Raw genomic sequence first — 8,460 nt, 5'->3', positions numbered from 1 at the left:
AGGAAGACGGAACCTCAACCTCCATAGAGTCATCAAAACGGTCAGCCCAGCTATGCTGGGGATCAGTAGACACATTGGCCATACCACAAGGCCAAGAACGTTAATCTGCAAAACTATAAAAGCAGAACAAAAAGAAACAGGGGGAAAAGGCTTCGCTGTCCCCCCCCCCCCCGGCGGGTACTTAGGATTCCCTTTCAACAAAAATCAAACAAGAACACCAACCACTTGATCTAAGCCAAATGGCCGAGAAGTGATGGCGAACAAATTGGCAGGACGAAGGGTGGTTCTTGTTCCATAGCCTCCAGGTATGGTGGCCCGAAAACTGTCGCATTTCCAGCTTCCGTTGCACAGCTGGCTCCCATTTGTTAGCTGTCTACTGGCTTGTGACGTCCTTAAACCACCAACAAATAACAGACACAACACGCTGCTGAACTACGAGGAAACTGGCAGTATTGAAAGCGACAAATAGTCACGTTTAATAGTTACCCGCTGACAATTTGTGTAAGAAAGTGAACAGAAAGTGATTTCGTGGAAACGAGGCCCTCTAGGCGACTTTCCTACATTGCTGATTTGCAGCTGATGCCGCTTTTCATGCGAGTTGTCATGGGCTAGCTGCTTAAAAGAACGAAACGCGATCAATTTGTCACTTTCACAACCTACTTTAGGGTAAAAGCTACATGTGTCCTGTGATACCTTCCCTATAAAGCAGTAAATTTCCGCCCCTTTCTCTTGTCTACGACCATACCACAGGGAAAACACCGGTTCTCATCCCATCACCGAAGTTAAGCCCTGTCGGGCAGGGTTAGTTCTTGGATGGGTGACTGCCTGGGAATACTCCGTGTTGTAGGCTTTTCTTTTACGTTTTTTGCGAGCAATCAACGATTTTTCCTTTTGCGAAAGATCGATACGGCCTTCTTAAAACAGTTCAGGGAACACATAAAAGGCCTACCAACCATTTAGTCCGCAAAAAAGCCATTCAAATGCTCAAACACAGGCGCAATGTGCGGTCCGAGTTCGTGAGCGCGCAACAATGTTTTAATCTCGCTTATGACATCAAATTAACACTTTGCGACATCAAATTATTCGAAGCGACAATAACGGTGACGACACAAACTCGACTTCAATAAAATTCCAGGGCCGTTTAGACGTGAAAATGAAATACAAGGCGAGGAAAATCAAGCAATCATTCATTTAACTACAATCAAACACAACAAACAAACAGCGCAATTTTTCAACGGTTGTTTAATAATGGCTGGAAATCAGCGCGACAGAAGACAGAAATTTTTTGCAACAAAACGACAACTCGAAAAGCTGATTCAACTAAACAAATCCAGCAAGAAGGAAATCTACTTACGATTCAGACGAACTTCTTTCTGGTAGCCACTGTTTTGTTCGTCTGTTCCTTCCCGCATTTAAGACAGCTCCACGATCGCCCGCTTGACAGCTCCATTCATTGATTTCACGCTGCGCTGCAAGTAAGTTGTAAAATGTAAGTAATTGCCGTTCTGTCGTCAAATTATAGGTACAGTAAAGCAACAGAATGTAGGTTGTCAAAGAAAATCTTTCACTCTGTCAAGTTGGTGGGCGCGTACACATTAACAAAATTAATCCTACAGCTTCCTATTTCAATAAGGAGAGTAAGAACCCTTACAGCTGAGTCTTCACGCCAATTTAAAACTTTGCCATTCAAATTTTTGAAAATCAAAACAGAAACACCCCCGTCTGCCGATCGCCGGAAACCAAAAACTCGGCCCCGACCATCCAGCAGACAAGCGAGCAATTTCACTTAGATCGGAAATCAAAGTTTCTGGAACAAAAACAATATCATTTTGTTTCGTGCAATCAAAGATCAAGTGCTCTTTTCTACGACCAAAACCACGAGAGTTGATCGTAAAGAGCTTCAAGGCTCAGCTGGGGGGGTCTTTACGCTTCCTTGAACTTTCCTCAACAACCATGTTATCTTCATTGCTCTCAGGAAGAGGCGTCACGACAGCCGCGTCATCAGACACAGATTTTTGCGACTGCAGCACGACGACACGCGACGGCTAAGTAGGTTTCCGTGTTGGCACTGCTGTGTTGACAATCGGTGCTGGTTTTCTCCTCGCAACGCGTCCAGCTGGTCGTGGAGGCAGGAGGTTTCCCACCAGGCACCACAGGACGACTCACAGGCACTTCAACCGTAACAGAAAGATCGGGAACAGGAATATGGTCCACAATATCAGCCCAAGAAGCTGTAGACTGAGGGATCTCAGACAACACAGGAGATTCAGAAGGCAACACACTAGGAACATTTGACGCTGGTGACAGAACAGGCACGGACTCAGGGGTAGATGCAGAAAGAGATACCGCAACAGGAACAAGCAGGAGAATCCGAGGGTTGATCAGCAACAGGACGCAGAAAATCCTGCGAATATATGAGCGAGGTTGAGCCAGAGGTACTCGGTGCTGAGCTTGCCAATCCGCCAGTCAGAGTAGATTCCAGATCGCTCACCACAGGATTCGGGGATCAGAAACCACTAAGGGAGAACCGGCAGCGGTATCCTCGAGCATCGGCTGATCAGACGCATCAGCAGAGATAACGGTGAAGTTTTCTCCAGGCCACAGGTTTTTAGCACCAAAAGGAACAGGGCATCGTAAACAGCAGCATTAGCGGCGGTGGGGCCTTCACCATCACCCTGTTCATCTTCACGGGCACTCTTGTCATCAGTTGATTAACTTTGGGCTGAGTGTCGGCGAGTTTGACGATGCCAGGATGAGGGGCATGAGCAGGCGAGGTGTTGCCCACTCTTACTATTGCAGCAGTACATCAGCCACGCACACACGAGAAGTGTGGCCGAGCCCGTCACAGTTAAAACATTCAATGTTACGGCATTCTGCCGCTTTATGCCCCGAGCGGTTACATTTTCTACACGTGGGCACTTGGCCGTCATGATTTAAGCGTAGCAAAAATTTACTGAAATGGAGGAAGCTTGGAATCGCATGATGGACATGAACTTGATAATGCCGGAGACTGTTAAAAACACCAGGATGAGCACCATCCCTGTATGTCCCACGCCGATGCCAAGCGACATCACAATAAGGCCACAAATGATGAATAATGGCAGAATCCGCGAGTTTTTACGGCGCGTCGTACACTGTTAAAAAGGTGAATGACCGCCTCGCTGTATTCGGCACAAAATTTGTCGATTGGCCTCACTGGCGGCGTACCAGAGACATTTTTGCCAGGAAAGGATTACGTAGTTCCGCGTTGTGGAATGTAAGAAAGATCTCGCCGGATGGCTTTCGCTGAAGACAGCGGATGTGTTCTAGCAAGAAACCTTCGTTCTTGAGCAGATTAAACACTTCAGAACCCGGCATGGAAGAATTAGTCTTGAAAAACACCGAACACAGATGGTCCGGAGTGACATTAAGTGCATGGAAATGCTCTTTCTCGCAATCGCTAAGCAAAGTACCTTTGGGATGATTTCAATCTACCGGCGCGTTGGCATCAGAATAGACAGCATTCTCCGGAGAGTTTTCCACATGCAAGGAATCAAAATATTTGCGCTCTAAGCGCGCAGCCTCATCCACAAATTCAGAATTGCAGTCGGAGAAGTTTTCATTATCAGAGACATCTTTGTACAAACCATCTACTTCAATAGGCACAGGAGCATTCTGCGGCAAGGCTGCGACAAAAACATCATGATCATGAACAGAATGCTCCGGCATCGTACCTGCCGTTTAAACAAGGCAAAATAGGCATTAGAAAAACTGGAGGCCAAATGGCCAGGGCTTCCGCCAGGAAATCACAGTTTCTGGATAAAAACTAGTAGAGCTTCGCCTCACAACTGCTAACACAAATCTTGGCCAAATGGCCAAGAAGGGATAGCGAACAAGTTCGTGGAACGAAGGGTGGTTCTTGTCCCCTAGCCTCGAGATATGGTGGCCTGAAAATTGTCGCATTTCTAGCTTCTGTTGCACAGCTGGCCCCCGTTCGTTAGCTCTCTACTGACTAGTGAAGTTGTACTTTAACCACCAACAGTTAACAGACACGACACGCTGCTAAACTACGAGCAAACTGGCAGTATTGATAGCGACAAATAGTCACGTTTAATACCTTACCTGCTGACAATTTGTCCAAGAAAGTGAACAGAAAGTGATTTCGCGGAAACGAGGCACTCGTATGCCACTAACCTACGTTGCTGATTTGCAGCTGATTCCGCGTTTCACGCGAGTTGTCATGGGCTAGCTGCTTAGTAGAACGAAATGCGATCACTTTGTCACTTTCACGACCTACTCTAGGGAAAAAGCTAGATGTGGGCTGTGACACCTTCCCAATAAAGCAGTAAATTTGTGCCCCTTTCTCTTGTCTACAACCATACCACAGGGAAAACACCAAATCTCGTCCGATCACCGAAGTTAAGCCCTGTCGGGCAAGGTTAGTACTTAGATGGGTGACCGCCTGGGAATACCCCGTGTTGTATGCTTTCCTTTTACGTTTTTTTGCGAGCAATCAACGATTTTTCCTTTTGCGAAAGATCGATACGGCCTTCTCGAAACAGTTCAGAGAAAACATAAAAGGCCTACGAACCATTTAGTTCGCAACAAACCCATTCAATGGTCGAACACAGGCGCAATGTCGGTCCGAGTTCGTGAGCACGCGAGAATGGTTAAATTTCGCCTATGACATCAAATTAACACTTTGTGACAGCAAATTATTTGAAGCAACAATAACAGAGACGACACAGACTCCATTTCAATGAAATTCCAGCACCTTATAGACGTGGAAATGAAAGACACGGCGAGGAAAATCTAAGCAATCATTCATTTAACTACAATCAAACACAACGAACAGCGCAATCTTTTTAACCGTTAATTAATAATGACCGGAAATCAGCGCGCGGGGACAGAAATTTTTTGCAACGAAACGAGCACTTGAAAAGCTCCTTCAGCTAAACAAATCCAGCAACAAGGAAATCTACTCACGATTCAGACGAACTTCATTCTGGTAGCCAGCGTTTTGTTCGTTTGTTCCTTCCCGTATTTAACACAGCTCCACAATCGCTCGCTCACAGGTCAGTTAATTCATTCATTTAACGCTACAAGTAAGTTGAAAAACGTTAGTAATTGCCATTGTCTCGTCGAATTATAGGTACAGTAAAGCAACAGAAGGGCATAACAAAAGCAAACCTACCTTTTTCCTTTCTCGTCAATTACACCAGTCAGTCCACGCCTATAAATCACTCGCTGCTCTGCTCTTGCAACCATTCGTACTCCATCTGAAACATAACAAAACAAAATCGCACACTTGGTAGTTGAACATTAACTAGCAACCATCGGGGACTAGCGTGAACGCAGGTCCCCACTACCAGAAATTATACGCTCGAGTTACCCACATGTGGGGTAATCGTAAGGGTCAACCCAATCAAAGTGCAATGAAAGGGCCTCACCCTGAGAGGACTGCCTCCTCTATCACAGTACCTCCCGCGTCAGGTAAGTATGAAATGCTTTGCGCCCCTCAACAACGGAAAAATTGCCTTACCTCTATATCCGTTGTAAACGTTTGTAAACGAATGAAGTTGCAATACAGCTTTGTTTCCAAACCTGTCATCGCCTCTCTATCATCTAGCGTGACATCCGGCACGCAATTAAAATCGCCTGCAAAAATAGACCCAATATTACTAAACAAAAAACGCCACAAGGAATCAAAAAACTTCTTTTCGGTCCGAGTGGTTGTTCGGTGCATAAACATTAATAATTTAAGGGGTCTTGCCTTCAAGATTGATTTTAACGGTCACCACTCTACCGGAGAGATCTGTCCGAAAATCCGTGAGTTTAGCGGTGCTTCGTGGAGCAGGCGAAGGTTGCGTGGATTTTTTCGCCACGGGCTGGTCGCCTGTAGCCGTGGACAGGAGGGCACGCTTTCGCGAGGGTTCAGTTGGAGGCTCAGTAAAGAGCTCCTGGGTAGCGTGGGCTGCTTCCGCAAAGCTAGCCTATGGTGTTGCTTGGGTTGCTTGAGTATCTGGAGAATAGGAAGATGTAGGTGGTGTATTGGGTTTAGTGGTCGGCGATGTTTCTGCGTCCAATGCGGTTTCATCAGGGGTAGAAGGGGTGGTCTGAGCAGCCTCTGTCTCTCCCCCGGATTCCGGCCCACGTGGCTCTCTTGGCTGCGCGCAGCGTTAGTGGACAATCTTTTACAACGTGGTGTGTGGACCCACAACGGTAGCACAACACAGGTTGTCCCGAATATTTAAAAAAATTTTTCGAGACCCTGTGTCACCAGCTTACGTGGAAGATCTCGGTCGAGTGATACGAATTCTGCGACGCGAGTACCGCGTTCGATATGTGCTTATTCCTCGTCACTGTAGTACAAGCGGCGAAGGTTTTCGGTCTTCCGTTGACCATACTGCTTTAGGAAAGACACCAGGTCCTTGTCAGGAAATTCCACAGAAATAAATACAGACACATGGATGGTCCGGGCTCCCAAGAGCCGCAAAGGTTTGACTTCGTTGAGGTAATCGAAACCGGCGGTGGCCAGTTGTGTCTCCGAATCCACTGATCGGAGGGTAATGTTGAAACACTTTCCCCTGAACTGTGGAACGACACCAACAATTTGGGCGCTGAAATCTGGTAGAGCATTTACAATGGACATGGCATCCACCTCCATAGACTCCTCAACAACCAAACGGAACGTTTTTTTTGTGGGGAACGGCCATCTTGGACTTACGTGGCGAAAATACAAAACAGTCACAAAATCCAGCTAACATACCGGGCCGGCCAGAGAAGTATTCCAGCGGAAGCAGCGACTAAAAACAAAACCAAACGACAAAAAACAGGCGATCAAGGCTACGGAACAAGGAAATTTGCCACACTTACGGCAGAGCTGCCAAAAGCGTGACCAGAAGAAGAGACACTTGTTTTTTTTCTTTCGGCCACTTTGTGTAGCCTTTATTTTATATTTTTCTAAGTAGTTAACAATTTTTATAAGTGTATCCGGTTAACGCAAAGGTCTCCATTGGTAGAAAGTAGTGTCCAATATTCGAAGCCATGTCTGGTCCATTATCAAAAGTTCCAAGGTGTAAAAGGTGATGGTTGCAATCCCCAAGGGTTATGCAAATCCACATTGTTTCTTGCGTGACAATAATTGGTCAGTTCTTTGTCCACAGCAAATTTCGGATCAATGTCCACAAATTCAGGTAACAGTGGTAAAGCAGCTAGTGCTTGGTTAATAATTTTTGGATCTTGGTCCAAAATAAAACCTGGAACTTGGTCCACAGTGATGACTGTCCGGATAAAGCGATTTTACCATCCCATCGTCAAGGTTTATATAGATATGTAACCCGATTTTACCATCTCATTGTCAAGTTGAAGTAATGAATAACGTGATTTAACTGCCGATCGTCAAGGAAGGTTGCAAGTTACAATGTTAAGCAATTAAGCAAATAACACGGTACCTCAGGTGAATTTAAACACGAGTTTACAATGTGTATAGCAGTGAAGCGATAACAAGGTAACAAGTGAATTAAAAACAAGAAAAAACCATAGGCGGACCTATAGAAAAAAGACTCTAGACATGTACGGCAAAGACGACAAAATAAAAACGAAGGGCCCCCAAATCCTAACCTAAAAGTTTGGCCTAAATGCTTCAAGTGACCTGCCCAAGCTGGTTAAAATGCAGCCCGATGGAACAGGCCATCCGAACGGCAAATCTGAACGGAGTCCCGGTTTATCGATCAAGTGTATACATGCATCTGAACTTCCGCTAAATGGAAGAACAGATTTTTTTTTATAAAAGTTTATTTACATGGTGATCCAAAGGGCCCACTGATAAAAAGATCAACAGTTACAATCAAATGCAGGTGAAGAAAAGAGAAAACTAAGCCCTAATTACAATATTGATTACAACAGTGACAAGGCAAACTAAGCTTAAGCAAGCATTAAAACAAACAAACGAAGAAAAGCGCAAAAATATGCAAAAAACTAAAGACAATATTGAAAACAACAGCTACAAGGGAGACTAAACTTAAGCAAGCAGTAAAACAAACAAACGGAAAAAAAAAAGTGCGAAAAATATGCAAAAAATTGATATACAGAAAAGTACGCAAAAACAGTCATACAGCAAAAAAGGCGCGAAAATGAGCGAAGTACAAAACACATAAAAAGAGCGAGAAAGATGCTAATGACCAAGCAAATGCAGATTGCATAACTAAATGACAAAAGCTAATGATCTCTATACGAGAAGTAGATTAGAAAGCTAAATAACAAAATCTACGAGAAGTAAAGTACAAAAGTATATCTCAAAAAGACAATTACAAAATTAAAATACTATATACAAAAAGTCAAAGATGCGAAAAACTATTTACAAGCAGAGTAAATACAATATTGTTAACACGCACAAGAAAATTCAAAAACTACAACAAAACAACTAATTACAATGCAAGCGAAAGACGCCCCGGGAGACGCACCAAGTTGACAAAAAAC

General features: G+C 44.6%; 1 non-coding gene and 2 pseudogenes across 1 annotated transcript; 2 read left to right on the top strand and 1 right to left on the bottom strand.

Moving 5' to 3' along the window:
• The first annotated feature begins 731 nt into the window (after positions 1 to 731).
• LOC146486895 (5S ribosomal RNA) lies at positions 732 to 850 on the top strand (annotated as a pseudogene).
• A 3,497-nt stretch (positions 851 to 4,347) lies between these two features.
• LOC146486894 (5S ribosomal RNA) lies at positions 4,348 to 4,466 on the top strand (annotated as a pseudogene).
• Positions 4,467 to 5,316: 850 nt separating this feature from the next.
• On the bottom strand, positions 5,317 to 5,480 carry LOC146486893 (U1 spliceosomal RNA). Its single transcript, XR_014858796.1, has one exon. It is a non-coding gene; the product is annotated as a U1 spliceosomal RNA (small nuclear RNA).
• Between the last annotated feature and the right edge of the window lie 2,980 nt (positions 5,481 to 8,460).

The sequence above is a fragment of the Pavona decussata genome, unplaced genomic scaffold (assembly GCF_977016875.1).
Source record: "Pavona decussata unplaced genomic scaffold, jaPavDecu1.1 SCAFFOLD_19, whole genome shotgun sequence".
Classification (NCBI taxonomy): Eukaryota; Metazoa; Cnidaria; class Anthozoa; order Scleractinia; family Agariciidae; genus Pavona; species Pavona decussata.
The sequence above is the reverse complement of the archived record's forward strand: the minus strand, read 5'-3'. Positions and strand labels throughout refer to the sequence as shown.